This window comes from Phodopus roborovskii, unplaced genomic scaffold (assembly GCF_943737965.1).
Source record: "Phodopus roborovskii unplaced genomic scaffold, PHOROB, whole genome shotgun sequence".
Lineage (NCBI taxonomy): Eukaryota > Metazoa > Chordata > Mammalia > Rodentia > Cricetidae > Phodopus > Phodopus roborovskii.
The window spans coordinates 25,406,212-25,427,801 of NW_026126567.1; the positions used below are offsets into that span (position 1 = coordinate 25,406,212).

Sequence of the window (21,590 nt, forward strand, 5' to 3'; positions counted from 1 at the left end):
TTCAAACATCAAATGTCATTCTCTTTTTTATTTATTTTTTGGGACCATTTTAGGTCCTTAGATTTTACATACAAGTTTTAATGTCTATGTTGCATTAGGTATATTTGGAATAGAACCAAAAGTAACAAAAACACATCTGCTCTGCCAGGAAATTCACACATGTTCTGAATCAAATATAGCCTATTTAAAAGATTTACAATTAAACATCACAGAAATTTACTTACCAAATTCTATGAAAATAGAATTGAGCAAGGAACATTAGTTGGATGAGTCCACACAAACTGGCAGATATTATGGAACTTTGAAAACTGACCATGCAATTAATTTCATGGTCCTTACTTTATTTCTCTGTCTATGGGTAGAAGATTAATCATTTTGTTGTTGTTCCTCCTTTATTTTGCCTTTGAAAGTGAATATTATGTGATGTTTGCCATTCTATCCTTCCTTTACCCCATTATATGTTGGGCAGTACCTTCATTCCTAGCTTCTGTATTTTGTTACTGGCATCATCATCATTGATGTCACAAGTGCTCAAAACTGAGTTTTCTCCACCATTAGGGTTTTGACATGATGGTTATGCTATCCATCTCAAGTGTCTTCAGAGATCTGTCATAGCTATAGAAGCACCTCACTTCTATGTGCTCACAACACTGCAATTGAGAAATCAATTCCTGCCCACATACTTGTCCTTGCTCCACCTTTGGTCTACTAATATCCTAAGACATTTGTTGTGAGCTCAAACCATTAACCTTACTATGGTGACTGGGTACCCAGTGACTCATCATTACATTTTTGTCAGAAATGACAAGACAAGAAAAGTCACACACAATAATATCTATCATATAACAAGGAAATCTTTCTTGCTCACAGTAACTTTCTTCATAGTGTCTCAGAATTCTAGTGAGACACAAGGAAGAGTAATCCCATGAAAGTAGATTTGAGGTACAAGTACAGTTTGATTTATACATGTTATAACCAAATTTATAATGATTTCATTTGCACTAGTTTTGCCTAAGAGACAACTTAATGATTGTATCAAGGCTTCCAGAGGGAAATGATAAGGGGATATATGATTTAACATTTGTCCTCATTATTGGTTCAGACTAGGATGGAGATCACAACAGATAATATGACAACATTGAATAGCTATTTAGAATTATATGTGTTTATCTCTTTGAGGAGGTTTTGTGGAAAGTTTTAAATTAAACTCCTGAATAGTATTTTTATTACTCAATTAAATATTATGAAATATAAGCTTGATTCAAGACTGGCTACTGGTTTTAAATTATCATCACAGAACATACTTATATGAGCCTACAATCAGAATAAAAGAGCTCTATTATGTTTTAAAGAAATTTTCCCTCGATGCACAGAATATTTATCAAAAAAAATTTTATAAATGATATTCATTTTAGCAAAGGAAGTTAGTGTAGATGAGTATATGTATCTTATTTACAATACATATGTACATTACATACATATATAATAGTTTTTATATATGTATATTTTATTACATATTTCTATAAAGAAATATAATGTATAGTAATATATATAATAACTATTACATACACATATGTGAAGAAGTTTAATTTGTGGGATGGGAAGATGGTTTAGTTGGTAAATATCACTACACCATAATGAGTAGCTGAGTTCAAACTCCAGCATCCATGTAAGAGCAAGTGTGGTATATGTGTGTAATCTCTGTCCTCTGTGTGTGTGTGTGTATGTGCGAGAGAGTGCATGTGTGTGTGTGTGTGTGTGTGTGTGTGTGTGTGTGCAAAATGCATCCCTGACATTTATTGATGAGATAGACTAGCCAAGCTAATGAACCCCAGGTTCAGTTGAAAGACTGAGTCTCTAAAAATAAGATGAAGTGAGACAGAGAAAATCTTCTGATATAGTCATGTGGGCTTCACATGTAGAAGAGTTTATTCATATTCAAAATCACACACCAACATGAATATATACTTACACCAGGCTAAAGGAGAAGTGTCATTTATTTTATCCTTCACTTTAGTTTATCCTTTAATCAATAGTAAAACATGTTCAAATCATATATATGCATAACATCTTTTGATTTGTGATGCATATTTATGATGCTTCTACAGAACTTCTAAGTAATAATCTGTGAACCACATAAAATAGTGTAATAATTCCCAGTCATGTTTTCAATGTTCCTGGAAACCTTTGCATTATTGTTTTTTAATGTGCAAATGGTCACTTATCTTATTCCTCATTATATAGGTTGGTATAGACTTGAAATCTTACTCTTAATTATCATTGTTTTTTTTTTCATGAAAGCGATAGATGAGAGTTTAATTTCAAAATTCATTTGATTTGTTTATAGAAAAAGTGAAAACAACTAAAGAATGGATTGTGTTATTTGCCTTCCAGTACTATATACATTACAGTAGGGACATATAGCCACGCAGTCATCACATATATGCAGGCCTTGTCACTATACACATCAGAGTATTGTGTGAATGCTGAATGTTGGCAGATGGAAGTCTCCTCTTCTTCACATAGACTGCCTTCCTCACAATGCTTAGAACATTTATTTCCCCTCACACTATTTCCTTGGTGATTCCCTTAAACTACCATTTGTCTTTACACATCAATTTTCATCTGAAAAGTTAGACACTATATTTATATCTTATGTAAACAACTAGGAGAAAATATTCACCATGAATTGAGTTTAATACCTGTATATGGACTGGAGTAAATAATGAGTGAATATGTACAGGGGAAAAAGTCACGAGTGGGTGTTTATGTTGAAGCAAAAATGGCTATGTCCAGAATGAAAACTAGAGACCCATAGGAATGGCAAAGTTCTGCATCTCCTTGTGCATTTTGAGGTGAGATTCACAAGGATAACAAATCCTTCCTAAGGGCAGAGTGCAAATTGGCCAGTGTGTGTGTGTGCAAACTCTAGAAACTGCAACTTACAACTCCAGGATATTTATAGCCAGAAACTGCTTGCACATAGAGACATCCTACAAAAACAACAGAAGTCTTGCTTTCAGTGTTCATAATAAAAGCACCAAGGTTCTGTTTTGTTAGTAAAGCTCCATCAAAGCATACAAGACCCACCTCAACCCCACTACACTGTGTCAGTTTATCTGTCCCATACCTGAAATATATTGATGATAATACAGCACAGCTAGTATTTAACCAGAAACTTAGTGTGTGTGTGTGTGTTTGTGTATGTGTGTGTGTATCTGTGTGTATGCACACACAGGCTCATGTGTGCACGTGCATGCCTGTGCACACATGCATGCATGAATGTGCATTTCAACAGTAGGACAGGAAAACATATATGTTTAGTTATATCAAAAATTTTAGTAAGAAATTTTCCTCACGATTATGCCAGAGTTAAGAGTGTTGTTGTGTCTTTCTGCAAGGCTTTCTCACACAGACTGTGAGATAATAGCATAACTTTCTTTCATTTGCTAACACAGCATCCCTCACTGTATGACAAGCAGTTTTCTCCAGTTCCTAATCAAAGAGAAGAATGATTTCAACTCACTTCTGCCTATGAGTGGGAACCTCTGCTCATGATCTCCATCAATATTTTCATTATGTTTTAACTTGCTATTTTGTATGTCAAATTTTACAGTAGAGTTTCATGTTTGTCTTTATATGATGGTTTTTATGTTCCATATGCTAAACCGCAATGAATTTTGTGATTTAATTTATTCTGCAATCTGTGATGGTATTATATGATGATTAATGATAAATTTTTAATTTTTTCTTCAATTTGCATTTATGACTTATTTATGTCAGTTTAAAATGAATGATACTTCATACTGGATAATTTTTCACTAAAATATGGAACTTATATTATGAAACTCAGTTGACTATGTTAACTAGTCATATTTAATGGAAATTAATTTTGTGCATCAAAAGCAATATGAGTATCTTCCAAGGTTGTGTCTGCAGTTTGCCCACCTAAAATGTATCAGCTACCTCTCTATTCTAGTGTGATTATTTTTTCCTGTTTTGAGTGTTTGAAAGAGAGAAATATGCAATCAAGGAAACATCACTTATTTTCATTCTTACCGGGCAAACAGTAGTAATTTGTTATTCATGACCCCAAGTCTCCCTCTTTCACAATTTATTTGCCTAATTTTCTTCTTGCTATACCCAGTAATAAATTTCCAGAGTACAAACAGACTTCATATTCAGAAAGTGTTTCCTAAAAATAGTAGTTGAAAGCAAGCATCTGTCATCTTATGTCAGCCTTTCCTCTCTGAATCCCAGGGGATTCTCTGGATCATTAGTATATAATCAGGTTTTATTTTGAATTAAATATCAACAAAACAACAGAGTCAAAGAAAAATATGGTTTTCCTACTCATCTCTAAGGTGAAAAGTCTTAAAGAAATAGTGTGTTGCAAGAAATATGATATTCTAGGGAAGTTAATTTTCTAAAAAAATATTTGACTATTTTAATAACTTTCAATACAAAAGGAAAATGTATGAACTTTATGATTTAAAATTAAAATATTATTAATGATATAATTGCTGTACATTTGGATTTCAATTCATACCTGGTAATCAACTTTAATTATTGACTTAATTTCCTGTATTTTTTTTGAAATGAAAATTTAATTTAGTAAAATTTCTCTAGTCTTTGGTTTAAGCTATTCAGTGTATGTGTTAATCAATTTCCTGTAGGTTCATAAAATACGTAATCCCAAGTAGCTTAATAAAGACAATATGATTACTTAATACTTATGTCTGGGTTGACTCTAATAAAAGACATTTAGAACAGGGAATATGATAGAATTAATGATAACACCTCTTCTTTAGGATGTCTATGAAAACTATGCAACTGAAAAATAATTAAGTCAAACTCCATTTAGGTGACAACTATCCACTGATTCAATGGAAATGGAGGAAATAGAAGCCTGTTACTGTGAGCATGGTCAAATTGTATGACTGATGTAGTCATATAACTAATAAAGTCTATGTGATAACATATATTATAGTAGCAATTACTAGTTAGGTAATTGCCTGAAATTATGCCTAAAAGAATATGCTGTCCAGTCTTCTTATGTGAAAGCAAGTCACTGGACTGATTAACTTGAAATGATGCATATAACTTATATGTCTACCTGACTAAATCAGGGGTGGGATTTTTTTGTTGTTGTTGTTGTTGCAGATTCCTAGTGAAATACCTGTAACTACATTACACACTGGCCATATGTTTATTTGATAATGAATGTTGTGTATTTTTCTACTAAATGATTAAAGAACTTCTAAAGAACTTCTAGGTTCAGAGTAAATGTTTTTGAATTATGTTTTCCCAACATAACTAACATAACTTGACTTTCCATTTTTGTTTCTTGTCAGGTATGACATTCAACAGCTCTAAGAAATCTGATTTTACTCCCTAAGATATATATGTATTCCGTGCCCTCTTTCTCTACAGAGTCTCTCACAACACTCACTTTTGCCTATATTATTTCCCCGTGTCTTATTTAGTGCATTTATTATTTTCCTTAATTATTTCCAATAATAAGTCCCTGAAGTGAACTTCTTTCCAATCTGTTTGTTTGCCATATTGCTGGCATATTCACATAGATCAAATGGATGAGCAAACCATAATTTTGACTACTGTTTCTTTTTCTGTACACAAATTAGCAGTGCACTGTTCTTTCAAGTATAAGAGCACAGGTTTTTTTTTTTATTATTATTTGATCATTTGTTTCTATTTTCATGTAACATACTGGCAATGTCCTTATCAATTTGTCTTTTTCTTTCTTTTCTATTTTTATGCACTGAGTGTATATTCAGTCCAGTTTCTGTCTCCAACTCACATCATATTTGATAGTTAACTTAATCTGAAGAAACCTGGAAGCAATGTCTCTTTCATATGTGGCCAAAAAATCTGTTGTAAGCACATTCTACAGAAACTATCATGCCACATTTTATCCTCTATTCCTTCAGACTTAGTCACATGTATAGGTTGTTGAAAAATGACATGAAATCAAATTCAATGAATATATAGTGTTTACAGTAAGAGTGGCTGGGCATGGATTATTCATAATCAGTGTCTAAATACTACAAACTAGGCTAAAGATTATCTGCAATCTTTCTATTGCCTCCTCCAATCTCTCTTCTTTATCTAAACCTCTTATTTCACTCCTAGTACTTTAGGATTATACATCTATCCATCTATCATCTATATGTTTAACTGTAATCTGAATGTCACTGTTCAGCTTGTCTATATTCAATCATGACTATATAGAATATTAAAACCTTTCTTAAGTCAGTCCCCTTCATTCTCCTCACTTTTCCTCAAGTATCTAGCAGATTTTCTCTCTCATGCCTTCTCATAATCAGCTCTACATTAGTAGTTGTATGTCTTTGTTATTCTGACAATCACTATCACCCAAGACAGATTATTATCATCAGTTTCCCCCCATTTATTTTTATAAAACTATAAAAATAAGACCATTTATTGACTTCACCAATCTGAGATATTAAAATATGACTTGCATATTTCTCATGATATATTATTCACTTGGTAGATGTTCAAGAGGTAAGAATTGCAAATGGATTGAAATATTTTCATAGTAAAGAAATCAGGAGACTAAATATAATATTTTGAAATGTAGAGAGTAAGTGGGTAAGGCATGTGGTTTGTGTAGTTTAGGAATGCTATTTCTGGACTAGGAAACTAACTGAGAAGACAAAGCTCTTGCAATGATGTGTGACACCCTGGTTTCCATCCCTGTGCTCCACATGGTGGAAGAGATAGCTCATGCAAGTTATCTTCCTGAATCCACACTTGTCTCAGTCTGCAGTTTCCAACTTGTGGGTTTTGGTTGAGGAATCAGTACTTCTGAATGCAGATTCCTATCTCCATAAATGATTAATATGTCTATTTGCAGAGTTGAGCAAGAATCTAATCTACAACTTAATGCAGCAGAGGAGTCCATTGGAGGCCCAGGGGGGGAGAGCAGTACTTTAACAAATGCAGCCATTAGGTCCTGTTATAAAGCTAGAACTCTAAAGTATATTAAGTTAAATTTTACAGTTTTGTTAATTACTTTGATATACCAATGTCCCAAATTCTTCAAGGCTAGCACTATTATTTTAATCAGCATATTAATATCTCTCTCCAAAATAGCTTGAAAAATTGGCTCACTGGATTTGCCTTAGTTCACTCTGCTCCATTCATTGAAATTAAAGTTACTTCACACATGTCCATGATTTCCAAACATTTATTATATTCTCATGTTTCATAGGTTTTCATAAAAGTATAGGAACAGATTTACTTTGATCTCTGCTGATAAACTTTGTTTTTTTTTCTATGTTTCCTCTTCCTTATTTTTCTTTCCTGACCTACTTCAGATGACAGGATAAGACTTCAGATTAAAATTTAAAGTAAAAAATATTAATAATAATCAAAGATGAAACTGGCATCTTAAGAACACACACACAAAAATGATCTTTCTAATTAGTAAGATCCATATATCACTTTTAAGGATAAATTTATCTTTTTCTCCCTATTTCCCTTCCTTTATCCTTCCCTTTCTTCTTTCCTCCTATTATTTTGTGGTTTTTTAAAATTTAAATTTGAAACAAGCTTGTTTTCCATGCCAATCCCAGTTCCTTCACCCTCCCCTCCTCCCCTGTCATTCCCACCAATACCCATCCCTTTTCCTTTCTGCTCCCCAAGGAGGATGAGGCTTTCCATCAGGTTTCTTCAAAGTTTGTCACATCATTTGGAGCAAGGCCTAGCACCTCCCCAATGTGTCTAGGCTGAGAGAATATCCCTCCATAAGGAATGGGCTTCCAAAGTCCATTCATATACTAGGACTAAATACTGTTCCACTACTATAGGCTCCTTAGACTAGTCAGTCCTCTTAAATAACACCCACATTCAGGGGATCTGTGTCATTCCTATACTGGTTTCCCAGTTATCTTCCATTGCTCTTTGTCTTTTCTAATCTATTAAAGTTATGAGATTTCAGGCTCTTTTTCTCATGTAGTCATTTTTGAAAAGGTCTACAGATATGTAAAATTATAGGTCCTTTAAATACATAGAGATAAAGATGACTAGTAAAATGTGACTTTAAGATTAGGAATTTAAGCAAATTACTGGTTCTTTTTGTTTTTGTTTGTTTGTTTTAGTCAGAGTTTCTTGGTTTAGCCCCGGCTGTCCTGGAACTAGTTCTGTTGTCCAAGCTGGCTTTCAGTCACAGAGATCTGCCTGTCTCTGCATCCTGATTGCTGAGATTAAACATGTTTACCACCACTGACTAGCTAAGTATATTCTTAACTACTGAAATTCATTATTATCAGATGAGATTGGGAGCATTCAGGGAGGTATGGCCTTATGGCATTTAAGGTAGTCATCAATCTCATTACAGGGCAAAGGTATTTAAGGTAGCCTCTCCAATATTAGCTTCTTAGTTGGGGGTCATCCTTGTAGATCTCTGGACATTACCCTTGTGCCAGATTTCTCTTTACACCTATAATATCTTCCTCTAATAAGGTATCTCTTTTCTTGCTCTCCTCTATTTTTCCCCCGACTCAATCTTCCTGGTCACTCATGTTCTCCTCCCCCATCCTCTCTTTCTCTTTTTCCTACCTCCCTCCCTCTCCTCAGGTGCATCCAATTTGTTCAGGTGCTCTTGTCCATTTCGCCCTTTCCTGGGGGAATATGTATGTCACTCCTATGGTTCTCCTTGTTTCCTACATCTGGAGATGTAGATTGTGGGCTGGTAGTCTTTTGTTCCATGTCTAATATCCATATATGAGTATCTGATGGAAGCAGAAGCACACACCCACAGCTAAGCACTGAGCCATACTCCTGGAATACAGTTGTAGAGAAGGAGAAAGGATGACCAAAACAGTCAAGACCACCCTGGAGGAAACTACAGAAACAGCTGACCTGTCCTAGTCATAAAGCTAGGGAACCAACATTGAATTGAACCAAGTGCTCTTAATGTGGGTGCCAATTAGGAGACCTGGGAAGTCTATAGGACCTCTGACAGTTGAACCACTATTTATTGCTAGTTCACAAATGGATTGCAGGAGCCCATTCCCTATGGAGGGATACATTGTCAGCATAGATACATGGGGGAGAGCCTAGGTCCTGCCCCAAATGATGTGATAGACTTTGATGATCCCTGATGGAAGGCCTCGCTCTCCCTGGGGAGTGGATGGGGGTGGGGTGGCATGTGGGATGGGGGAGTCGATGGGGATCATGGGAGGGTGGTAAGGAGAGGGAAATGCGATTGATAAGTTAAATGAGATTGTTTCTAAAATAAATAATTATTTGTTTAAAAAAGAAAATGATTAGTATCTCATTTGGAGAAAAGATGGAAGAAAGAAAACCAGAAAAGATATTAGGAAAAGAAAGAAGAGGGAATTCAAATATGTATGAGCCCTACAGCACAGAGATTGCAGTCCTCACAGGTGAAACTCTGGCACAGATGTGGAGAGTGCAGTAAGTACAAGGAGCCAGGCTGTGTCCAAGCAAGTAACTCATGACCTGAGGCTAGTAGACATCTTTTGCTAGCCCTATTGTATGTTTTCAGAGATGCTGGATATCATATTTATTTGTGTGAGAAGAAACTCTACAAAATATCTTAAAACAGAATTTTAGTTTGGCATCCATAGAAATAAACACTGCTGTTGATAAAAGGTTTTCCTTATGAAGTCTACTTGAAGTGTATTGCACAAAGCTGAATTGTAGTATGCTAATCTAAGTCAACAGTATGTCTTATTTTCTGTCTATTTTGGTCCTAGGCAGGATATATATATATCAATCCAAAATAATTTGTTCTCACATGTAGAGTTAGAAACTGTATCAGCTTCTTTTGGCAAGAACCCCTTAATAATGTTCCAAAGTTCCCTTTATGGTGACATACACAAAATGAACGCACATGAGCCTCCTTAATTCTATAACCAACCATAAGTGTTATAGTAAAAAAGAAAGAGATATCTTCCCCTATTGTGATGGACCACCCCATAAACTTAATAAATATCTATTACAAACATAGTCAAAAATTATAAATAATACACTTGCAAATGTATTGAATGTATCATCTCATATAAGTTAATGATTAATAGAAATTTGTTTAAGTATCAGGAAATATTCACATGCATTCAATTTTGTTAGTAGATTAGATAGATAATTTATCACTATAAACATTTCAGAATAGATGGTATATTGTGTTAATTGATTTGCTTTTCTGATTTGGAATAATTTAGGATTTAAAGGATATTTTGTGAGAAAAATAGACACAAAGCATTTCATAACTATTTGCCATTGATAATTCTCAGCCAGTTTTGCTTTGTCACCATTTGGAATGACACAGATGGGTGGATACATTGATGAGGATATATATATCCTCCATATATATATATATATATGGGTGTGTGTGTGTATTGTTATTATTATATTTGAAATTATTACTCACTAAAGTTAAGTATGGTTACATGGTGCCCCCCCTCGATGTTGTAAGGCATATTTCATTTAAGCTATGTCTCTCTGTGACAGAGTATGTTTTAACTAGACGACTCAGACATCCTTCCCAAGTTTTCTGTTCTATTGAAATATTACTTTGTAGATCTGGTGTTCTAATAGTTATTCAGTATAATTGGAAGAGAGGACATTCTTGAATTCATGAAGCAAATTTTTAAGTAACTGGTCTTAAGATCTTTCACTCAGAAACAAGGCTTTTTGATCCATCCATGCTACAGGAAGAACATTGTCAATAGCTTTAGCTGAGTATCTTAAATGCTGTCTAACCTATACAGTTAGATGCCCAAGGCTTTGGGCCCAGGATGAATATCTTTAGATTTCCCCACTCCTCTCATGTTGTATCCATCATAGGAGAATCACTGTTCACAGTATACTAAGCCCATGAAAGAGTGAGAATAATATAAAAATTTAAGATTTCACTTTGTTTGCTCATCTTAGTGCCTGCATTTTGTGTCTTTTGCTTCAGATCAATATCTGGCAAGAACACTTCCAAATACATGGCATAAATTGTAAAAGCAGATGCTAATATTCTAAATAAGAACTCCCTCCTCATCTATAAACTCCAATTCAATTTCATCTCATTCCTGTAAAAGAATCAATGCATGATCACACTTTTTATTTATTCCTCCTGTCTCTCCCCAACCTCCATATACCTCAAGAGGCCAATATTTGCTAAAACATCAGATTACCAATTTCTAAGTTTCGTTACCTCCTCTTACTAGGACGTTTTAGTTACAAATGAAGATGAAAGAAGTGATTTTATGAAGCTTCATATACAGTGTACAATTGTGAATTTGTCTCTCAATAATGACATTAAATATTCATGATGTCAGTAAGATCTCATCTGATAAGTTTCTGTATAACATCTTATTAGCCTCTTTCATGCTACTAATAATTTATTCACGGAAGATTCTTGGACACCTGGTAATGTTCAATTGCTCTAATTCTATCAAATTTTATATATTTTGCTCTCTGGTGCAGAACTGTACCAAAGGATCTTTTCTCACATGTAATCCCATTTGTGTTATCATCTCCTAATAATTCTTTTGTTCAATAAGTTACAATATCACATTGCATTATATATGTTGCTATTAATGTCATGTATTGTCACGTATTTAACAAATACATTCCTGACAGGCTTGATTTCTTTTCTTATCTGTTTTTCTTTTTCTTTTCTTTCTTTTTTTTTTTTACCTTCTGTTACTTCATTTATTGTTTTTATTTGCAGGAGGAGTTGAAACAAAAACTTAAGGGTGTTTTTCTTTTCTTCCCTAAGCATGAATCATTCAAGTAAAACCAACTTAACTATAGAAATTAGCAAAGTAAGGGAAAGAAGCAACGACCCAAGAACAAAGGCTATGGGATGAGGAGGGTGTAGTCGGCATAGGATATATGCAACAAATGTCACGGTTCATCTGCTCGGGACTCCCTCCCCGGAAGGCAAGCACAAGGACCCTTTTATGAGAATGCTCCCTCCAAACATTTGAAAATGTTTCAACTTAAAACATAAAGTTAAAAAAATACAAAAACATACAACCCCAGAAACCACCCAGCCATAACCAATAACCTTAATCGATCACAGGAGTTTCTTTTCATTTTATAAAGAAGATAAATAGAAAATATTGAAAAATAGTTCTCATCTTCTATTTGTAAATGTTATAGAATTCAAATGTCTCTTAGAAAACAGACCACTTGGAGTTCCTGCAGGCAAGATCCTTGACCCCCAAATCCGGGCCCTGCCAAAGAACGAGGTCTCAGCTGGAGAGCGCCAGTTTCCAGTGAGATCCCACTACCCTGCAAAACCTTCTCAAGTTCCAGTCCAGCCCTCGTCCTCTTCTCCCGGCTATTGGCCAGAGAGAAGCCTCCTAGAGAGCTTGGACCACACAGAGATACAGACATTGAATCTTTGATCCACATAAGCCCATCTGGGAAGGACCATAGAGAGAGGGAAGAGACACCACCAACACCTACAGGAAGAAACTATGGGAAGAAGGCAATACAAGAGAACACCTAACAACAGAAAGACAAACATGACACCACCAGAATCTAGGGAATCTACACCAACTAGAATGGAACACAACAACAAAGCAGAGGAAGCAGAAGGGTATGACTTAAAAATCACCATCATAAAAATGATAGAGGCCCTCAAAGAAGATATGAGAAAATCCCTTAAAGAAATAGAGGAAAAAACAAACAAAAAAGTGGAAGAAATGAACAAATTCCTTAAGGAAAGTACAGAAAGCCAAGAAAAAACAATTAACCAGGTGAAGGAAACGGTTCAAGATTTGAAAACCGAAATTGAGAAAATAAAGGCAACACAAATGGAAGGAAAGCTGGAAATTGAAAAGCTGGGCAAAAAATCGGAAACCACGGACACAAGCATAACCAATAGAATTCAAGAGATGGAAGAGAGAGAATCTCAGGCGCAGAAGATAAACTAGAAGAAATAGATTCATCGACCAAAGAAAACCATAAATCCAACAAATCCTTAACACACAATATCCAGGAAATGTGGGACACCATGAAAAGGCCAAACCTAAGAATAATAGGCATAGAGGAAGGTGAGGAAGCCCAGCTCAAAGGTGCTGAAAACATATTCAACAAAATCATCGAGGAAAACTTTCCAAATCTGAAGAAGGACATGCCCATGAAAGTACAAGAAGCATACCGAACCCCAAATAGGCTGGACCAAAGAAAAAAGACCCCTCGACATATAATAATCAAAACACCTAGCATACAGAATAAAGAAAAAATATTAAGAGCAGCGAAGGAAAAAGGACAGGTAACATATAAAGGCAGACCTATCAAAATTACACCTGACTTCTCCATGGAAACCCTCAAGGCCAGAAGGTCCTGGATAGATGTTCTAAAAGTATTAAGAGAACACGGATGCCAGCCTAGGCTACTATATCCAGCAAAACTCTCAGTCAATATAGATGGAGAGAACAAGATATTCAATGACAAAACCAGATTTTCCCAATATGTATCTACAAATCCAGCCCTACAGAAAGTATTGGAAGGAAAATTCCAACCCAAGGAAGGTAACTACGCCCACAAAAATGTAGGCAACAGATAATCCAACTACACCAGAAACCTAGGGTGAAGCAGAACAAATATATTCACAATACCACTGCCAACAACAAACCTAAATCAAACAACCATCAACAATCAATGGTCCTTACTCACCCTCAACATTAATGGTCTTAACTCACCTATAAAAAGACACAGATTAACAGAATGGATACGAAGACAGAATCCATCCTTCTGCTGCATACAAGAAACACATCTTAGCTCCAAAGATAGACATTACCTCAGGGTAAAGGGTTGGGAAAAGATTTTCCAATCAAATGGAAATAAGAAGCAAGCAGGCGTAGCTATCCTAATATCTAACAAGCTAGACTTCAAACCAAAACTAGTCAAAAGAGATGAAGATGGTCATTTCATATTCATCTCAGGAGAAATCCATCAACACAAAGTCTCAATTCTGAACATCTATGCCCCTAATACAAAGCCACCCACATTCGTAAAAGAAACACTACTAAAACTCAAAGCTCATATAAAACCTCACACACTTATAGTGGGAGACTTCAATACACCACTCTCAACACTAGACAGGACCACAAATCAGAAACTCAACAAAGAAACAAAAGAATTAACAGAAGTTATGTCTCAACTGGGGCTAACAGACATCTATAGAACATTCCATCCAAAGACAAAAGAATATACCTTCTTCTCTGCTCCACATGGAACCTTCTCTAAAATCGACCACATACTAGGAGACATAACAAACCTCAACAGATACAAGAGAATAGAAATAGTCCCCTGTATCTTATCGGACCACCATGCTTTAAAATTGGAATTCAACAACAATACAAATAGCAGAAAACCTGCAAACTCATGGAAACTTAACAATGTGCAATTGCACCACTCCTGGGTCAAAGAAGAAATAAAGAAAGAAATTAAGGACTTTCTAATATTCAACGAGAATGAGGATACAACATACCCGAACTTATGGGACACCTTGAAAGCAGTGCTACGAGGGAAGTTCATTGCACTAAGTGCCCATATGAAGAAAACAGAGGATAGTCACATAAATGAATTAACAGCGCAACTGAAAACCTTAGAACAGAGAGAAGCGAATTCACCCCGCAGGAGCAGACGCCAGGAAATAATCAACTTGAGGGCTGAAATCAACAAAATAGAAACCAGGAAAACAATACAAAAAATCAATACAACAAAGAGTTGGTTTTTTGAGAAAATCAACAAGATTGATAAACCTTTATCCAAATTAACGAAAAAGCAGAGACAGAACATGCAAATTAACAAAATCAGAAATGAAATGGGGAACATAACAACAGACACAGAGGAAATCCAGACAATTTTCAGGTCATACTTCGAAAATCTGTATTCCACAAAAATTGAAAATTCAAAGGAAATGGACAAGTTTCTGGATAACTATCACTTACCAAAATTAAATCAAGAACAGACAAACAACTTAAATAGACCTATAACCCGAAATGAAATAGAAGCAGTCATCGAAAGCCTTCCAACGAAAAAAAGTCCAGGGCCAGATGGATTCAGTGCAGAATTCTACCAGACATTCAAGGAAGAACTAATACCACTACTCCTCAAACTGTTCCACAAGATAGAAACAGAAGGTTTATTGCCAATCTCTTTTTATGAGGCCACAATAACTTTGGTACCCAAACCTCACAAAGACACAACTAAGAAAGAAAACTACAGACCAATATCCCTGATGAACATCGATGCAAAAATACTCAATAAAATAATGGCAAACCGAATTCAAAAATACATCAGAGAAATCATCCACCATGATCAAGTAGGCTTCATACCTGGATTGCAGGGATGGTTTAACATACGAAAATCTATCAACGTGATCCACCATATAAACAAACTGAAAAAGAAAAACCATATGATTATCTCCCTAGATGCAGAAAAAGCCTTTGATAAAATTCAACACCCTTTCATGATAAAGGTATTAGAGAGGTCAGGGATAACAGGAACATACCTAAACATAATAAGAGCAATATACAGCAAACCAACTGCCAACATCAAACTGAATGGAGAGAAACTTAAGCCAATTCCTCTAAAATCAGGAACAAGACAAGGCTGCCCTCTCTCTCCATATCTCTTCAATATCGTACTAGAAGTTCTAGCTAATGCTATAAGACAACAAAAGGAGATCAAGGGCATCCAAATTGGAAAGGAAGAAGTCAAACTGTCTCTATTTGCAGATGATATGATAGTTTACATAAGCGACCCAATAAACTCTACCAGGGAACTCCTACAGCTGATAAACACATTCAGCAAACTAGCAGGATACAAGATAAACTCAAAAAAATCAGTAGCCCTATTTTTTTCAGACGACAAAGAGGCAGAGAAAGAAATCAGAGAAACATCACCCTTTACAATAGCCACAAGCAACATAAAGTATCTTGGTGTAACGCTTACCAAACAAGTAAAAGATCTATATAATAAGAACTTTGTGACTCTAAAGAAAGAAATTAAAGAAGATACCAGAAAATGGAAAGACCTCCCATGCTCTTGGATAGGTAGGATAAACATAGTAAAAATGGCAATCTTACCAAAAGCAATCTACAGATTCAATGCAATCCCCATTAAAATCCCACCACAATTCTTCACCGACCTTGAAAGGATAATAATTAACTTTATATGGAAAAACAAAAGACCCAGGATAGCCAAAACAACCCTATACAATAAAAGAACATCAGGAGGCATCACCATTCCTGACTTTAAGCTCTACTACAGAGCTATAGTTCTGAAAACAGCCTGGTATTGGCATAAAAATAGACAGGTAGACCAATGGAATCGAATTGAAAATCCTGATATTAATCCACGCACCTATGAACACCTGATTTTCGACAAAACAGCTAAAATTATACAATGGGGCAAAGACAGCATCTTCAACAAATGGTGCTGGCACAATTGGATGAGGGTGTGTAGAAGACTGCAGATAGACCCATGTCTGTCGCCATGCACAAAACTCAAGTCCAAATGGATCAAAGACCTCAACATCAATCCAGCCACATTGAACCTCTTAGAAGAGAAAGTAGGAGGTACCCTTGAACAAATTGGTATAGGAGACCGCTTCTTGAACATAACTCCAGGGGCACAGACACTGAAAGAAACAATTAATAAATGGGACCTCTTCAAACTTAGAAGCTTCTGTAAGGCAAAGGACACAGTTGACAAGACCAAACGGCAGCCCACTGACTGGGAAAAGATTTTCACTAATCCTATATCCGACAAAGGGCTGATCTCCAAAATATACAAAGAACTCAAGAAACTAGTCAACAAAACACCAAATAACCCTATTAAAAAATGGGGTACAGAACTGAAGAAAGAATTCTCAATGGAGGAAATCAAAAAGGCTGAAAGACACTTAAGAAAATGCTCCACATCCTTAGCTATCAGGGAAATGCAAATCAAAACAACTTTGAGATACCATCTTACCCCTGCCAGAATGGCTAAAATTAGAAACACCAGTGATGACTTATGTTGGAGAGGATGTGGAGAAAGTGGAACACTCCTCCACTGCTGGTGGGAGTGCAAACTCATACAGCCACTTTGGAGATCAGTATGGCGGTTCCTCAGGAAAATGGGAATTAGTTTACCACAGGACCCAGCAATCCCCCTCTTAGGCATATACCCAAAGGATTCACATCAATGCAACAAAGACATCTGTTCAACTATGTTCATAGCAGCACTATTTGTAATAGCAAGAACCTGGAAGCAACCTAGATGCCCTTCAATTGAAGAATGGTTAATCAAGATGTGGCACATCTACACAATGGAATACTACTCTGCAGAAAAAAATAATGGTATCTTGAAATTCGCAGGCAAGTGGATGGCACTTGAAGAAACCATCCTGAATGAGGTAACCCAGTCACAAAAAGAGGAACACAGTATGTACTCACTCATATATGGATTTTAGACCTAGATCAAATGATCACCAGCCTATAATTCACATCACCAGAGGAACTAGGATACAAGTTGTATTCTAAGAGATTCATATAAAGTCCCTCACAGAACTGGGAAGGGACAAGTCCCCCAGACCTCAGGTATAGTGGGGGAGGACAGCTAATGGAGAGAGAAGTAGGAGAAAATGAGAGGGAGGAGAGGAAGGCATGTGTGACTAGGAGGATTGAGCCTGGTTAGGAATGGAAAATAGGAAAGAGAGAGAGAGACAGAGACAGAGAGAGAGAACATAAAAGAGGGAGCCAATATTGGTTTGAAGATAAAGTTGAACACAAAGAAAGGTCGAGGGAACTACAAGACTGCTCCCAACTAACAATCTCAGCTTCCGTGGAAAGGCTATCATAAATGCCCTTCCCGGAGAGTGAGATCAACAACTAACTTCTCCATGGAGTCCTCAACTAATGCTTGTTGAAAACAGGAGCAAACACCCATACATAAACACTGAGTCAAACTAGAACCCAGAAGCAGATGGAGAGGACAAGACCATGCGGTAGAAGTACATAGAGACAGCTTACCTGAACAAGGAGGAGCTAAGGGCCACTAGACTGATAGCTGGGAAGCCAACAGGGGTCTGACTCGGACTCCCCTGAATATGGGTCTCAGCCAGAAGGTCTGAGCAGTCTAAGAGACCTCAGACAGTGGAGCCAGGATGTATCCCTGGTGCACAAAAGGACTTTGCAAACATATCCCCCATGGAGGGATAACTGCCTTATTCTAGAGATAGGAGAGAAGCCCTAGTCCCTACTTCACAGGACCTGTCAGATCTACATGACCCCAACTGGATGGCATTCCCCTACATATTGTATTGTGGTGGGGGGTTGGGAGGGGAGGGTGTTTAGAGTGCATGGGAGAGGGTAGAGAGGGCAAAAGGGAGGGAAGGAGGGAGGGAGGGCTTGGGGGGAGGGAGGGAGGGAGGGAGAGGGAACTGGGATCGACATGTAAAATAATAATAAAAAAAAATAAATAAATAAATAAAAAACGCTTTGACTCCAAAATTTAAGTTGAAGAACAAGTTACTGGGGAAAAGTATTTCTATTTTTGTTTCCACAGAAAATGAAAAGATGTGGATTCCTTCCAGACTAATGTGGTTTGATCACACCAGACCGCCTGAAACAGAGTACAAGCTGATCCTACATTCCAAACAGCTGGACAAAACAGCCCTACAGACTACAGCTAGGATATCTGAATCTTCTTCGAATCCCCCAAGACAGCGCCCCTTACCAGCAGGAAGTAGTTTGGAAAGAACGACGCCCAAATTCCCAAATATTGTGTATAAATGTTTGTTTTCATTTAATTGGACTTTGTTATATAAAATTAAATAAAAAATACTCTATATGCAAAAAAAAAAAAAAAAAAAAAAAAAAAAAAAGAAAACAGACCAGAAACTGTCCTCCAGTTTCCATTCCTTCCTTCTGCTGAGGATGAGCAGGGCTATAAAGTTTAGGATACCGCAGCTGCTGTGGAAAATGAGAAGCCCAGCCCAGGAGAAATCAGACAAGTGCAGGGTGCATGGGGAGGCCGGGAGCAACTCCATGTGACACATGGCTGTGCAGAAAGGGGAACACAAGGTGGTCAGAAAGGCCTTAACCTCCTCTGTGACGTACAAAACCTGTTTTTACAAAGATCCAAGTAGTTTGGTCCCAAACTAAGGCAAACACTTCAATGTTTACTCACATGCTTTGTTTTCTTTTAAGAATCAAAGTTGCCCAATTTAAATCTTTCTTCTAATATCACTACATATCCATTAGAAAGGAAAAAACGAAAAAAAAAAGGGAAGAAAAACATAAGGGCTTTTTAAAAATCGGGACAGGAAAAGGCTGAAAACCAAGTTCATTCTCTTAGCTCCAAATGAAGAAAACCTGGTTTCTAATGGGAGGGGGGGAGAGAAAACAACAAAAGGACAAATCCAAGCATCAGCATCATTCTCCCTACCCTGCCCCCACCCCACCCCACACCAACAACAAACAACAAATAGCATAGCGGGAGCCCAGTGTGTTATGGTCTGCTTAAAACATGCCCCTGATCCCAGGCTCTGTGGCCATCTTCCTCTGTGTAGTGGGACAGCAACAGGGATGTGTACTCTGCAGCTGTGGGTTCTCTGTAGCTGGTGGGTGGTGAGGTGGGATTTGCAGAATCTTCTTGCAGCTCCCAGTTGAGCTCTACCAGCCTCTCCAAGTGCCTTGCTCCCCTGGGCAAGGGCTCCATCAAGAGTGGCCCTTACTCAGCTGTGGGCTGTAGACTGTCCTTCCCTTCTCGGTTCTCTGCCCCACTCTCATCATCTTCAATGTCTCCTTCCTCTCCACTGAACTTGTGGCGGGCCCACTTGGGACTGATAGTGGATTTTGGGGAACATGAACTGGCCCCAAACCCCGGGGGAAGGCTCCTCGGCCATGGCCATGGCTTATCCACTTGTCACTGTTTCACCTTCCGGGTCATAATGCAAGTAATGTTTCTTGCTTTTGGGTGTGTACTCAGGATCTCATTCCTCTTCCCAGTTTCTCTTTTGAAAATCGTTATTGCTGTCGTTGTTACTGTTAACAGAATAGTTTCCTCTGCTCCAACCTCTCCTTCTTGCCCAAAATTGAAAAGTTCCCCGAGCTCTGCTGCCTCTTTCATTTGGACCAAGGAAGTTTTTGGTTCCCAGTCTGGATTTGTCAAGACCCATGGTGCTTTCGTCCTTCTCCTCTACTTCCTCCCTTCCTCCTGGTACTCTGCTTTGTAGGAGTGAGAGCTCTAGGAGAAGGATGAGGAGGACCTAGACAGGTCTCTTGCTCTTCAGTGATTCTGCTTCTTTGATCCTTTGTGAGTTTCCCCTGTTTTCTCAATTGACCTTTCTCTGGAGTGGCTAGAGTCTCAGGAATCCACCGACTCTCTTGATTTACCTCGTTTAAGATCTCCTTATGTTTTTTTACGATGCTCAGTATCAAGGCGCAGATCAACAGGATCATCTTTGTATTTGCTTTCAGCCTTGTAGCAGGTTCCTGAGGCCTTTTCATTTCTTGTGAGCCAAACCATGTTTTCTGAATGTACTGGGGGAAATGTTCTCAGACTCTTTTATATCATGAGAGGCACCCCCAGAAAATGTCTGCTCCTTGGCCTCATCTCCCTGATTATCACCGGCTGCCTGAGATGGCCTGCTATCCTTGGGGGAGGACTTATTTTCTTTTGTATCCTTGCGCTTAGATGATTCAGCTCTGCAGTGGAGGACGAGCAGGACGATGAGGAGCATCTTGACTGGTCAGAGGATGATTTATCAGAGTTCCTAGAATGGCTCCTGGACAGTGGTGAAGGGGACCTTCTCTTTGGGGATCAGGACCTGGAATGGCCACAACACAAGCAACTGTATTGCTTGCCAATAGTTCTGCCAATTGGACCAGTAGTTTCCATAGCCACCTCGGTTATATTGGCCCCATGGATAAAAGCCTCGGTTTTTGCCCATGGAAATTATAGGGCCTCCGGTAGCCTCTGTAATGGCCTCGGAAATCTCGATTCTTATACACTAGGGGGTGATTGCTTTCTCTGTTATGAGCTGGAGAAGATGATACGGAACCAGACCTAGAACTCAGCCTGTGTTTCCTTGACTGGAAGACAGATCTGTTTAGAGACCAAGACTTGGAAAATGATCAAGACAGAGATCTGGATGCAGATCTTGAGCGAGAAGAGTGAGACTCAGACTTGTATTTGTTTGTTTTTGACATGTTGGAAGAGAGGGTCACAGTTCAATAATTCCTGGACCCGCCGAAGCGACTAGTAACAGTCACACAACAGCACAATCGGACCGAACCTTGCCCCAGCCCGACAGCGTCCAGGCTTGCTTACATTTTCCCTTAAAATATGCTCATCGGCACACACATCCACTTGTATATAAACATGCACACACACACACATACACACACACACACACACACAATCTTTTTATCTTGATTTTAACAATTTCTGGATTTGTATAGCCAGTAATAAATTCTTCAATGTCAAGAAAACTGTTCTTCCCTAAGTTCGTTTGCTTGTTTGTCAGAGACAGCAACCCAGTGGCTTGCTTTGCACGTAACTGATTTATTGGCTTT

The 21,590-nt window shown here is 37.5% G+C and overlaps 1 pseudogene; it reads right to left on the reverse strand.

Moving 5' to 3' along the window:
- Nucleotides 1-19,693: 19,693 nt before the first annotated feature.
- Nucleotides 19,694-21,224, reverse strand: LOC127235333 (thyroid hormone receptor-associated protein 3-like; annotated as a pseudogene).
- Between the last annotated feature and the right edge of the window lie 366 nt (nt 21,225-21,590).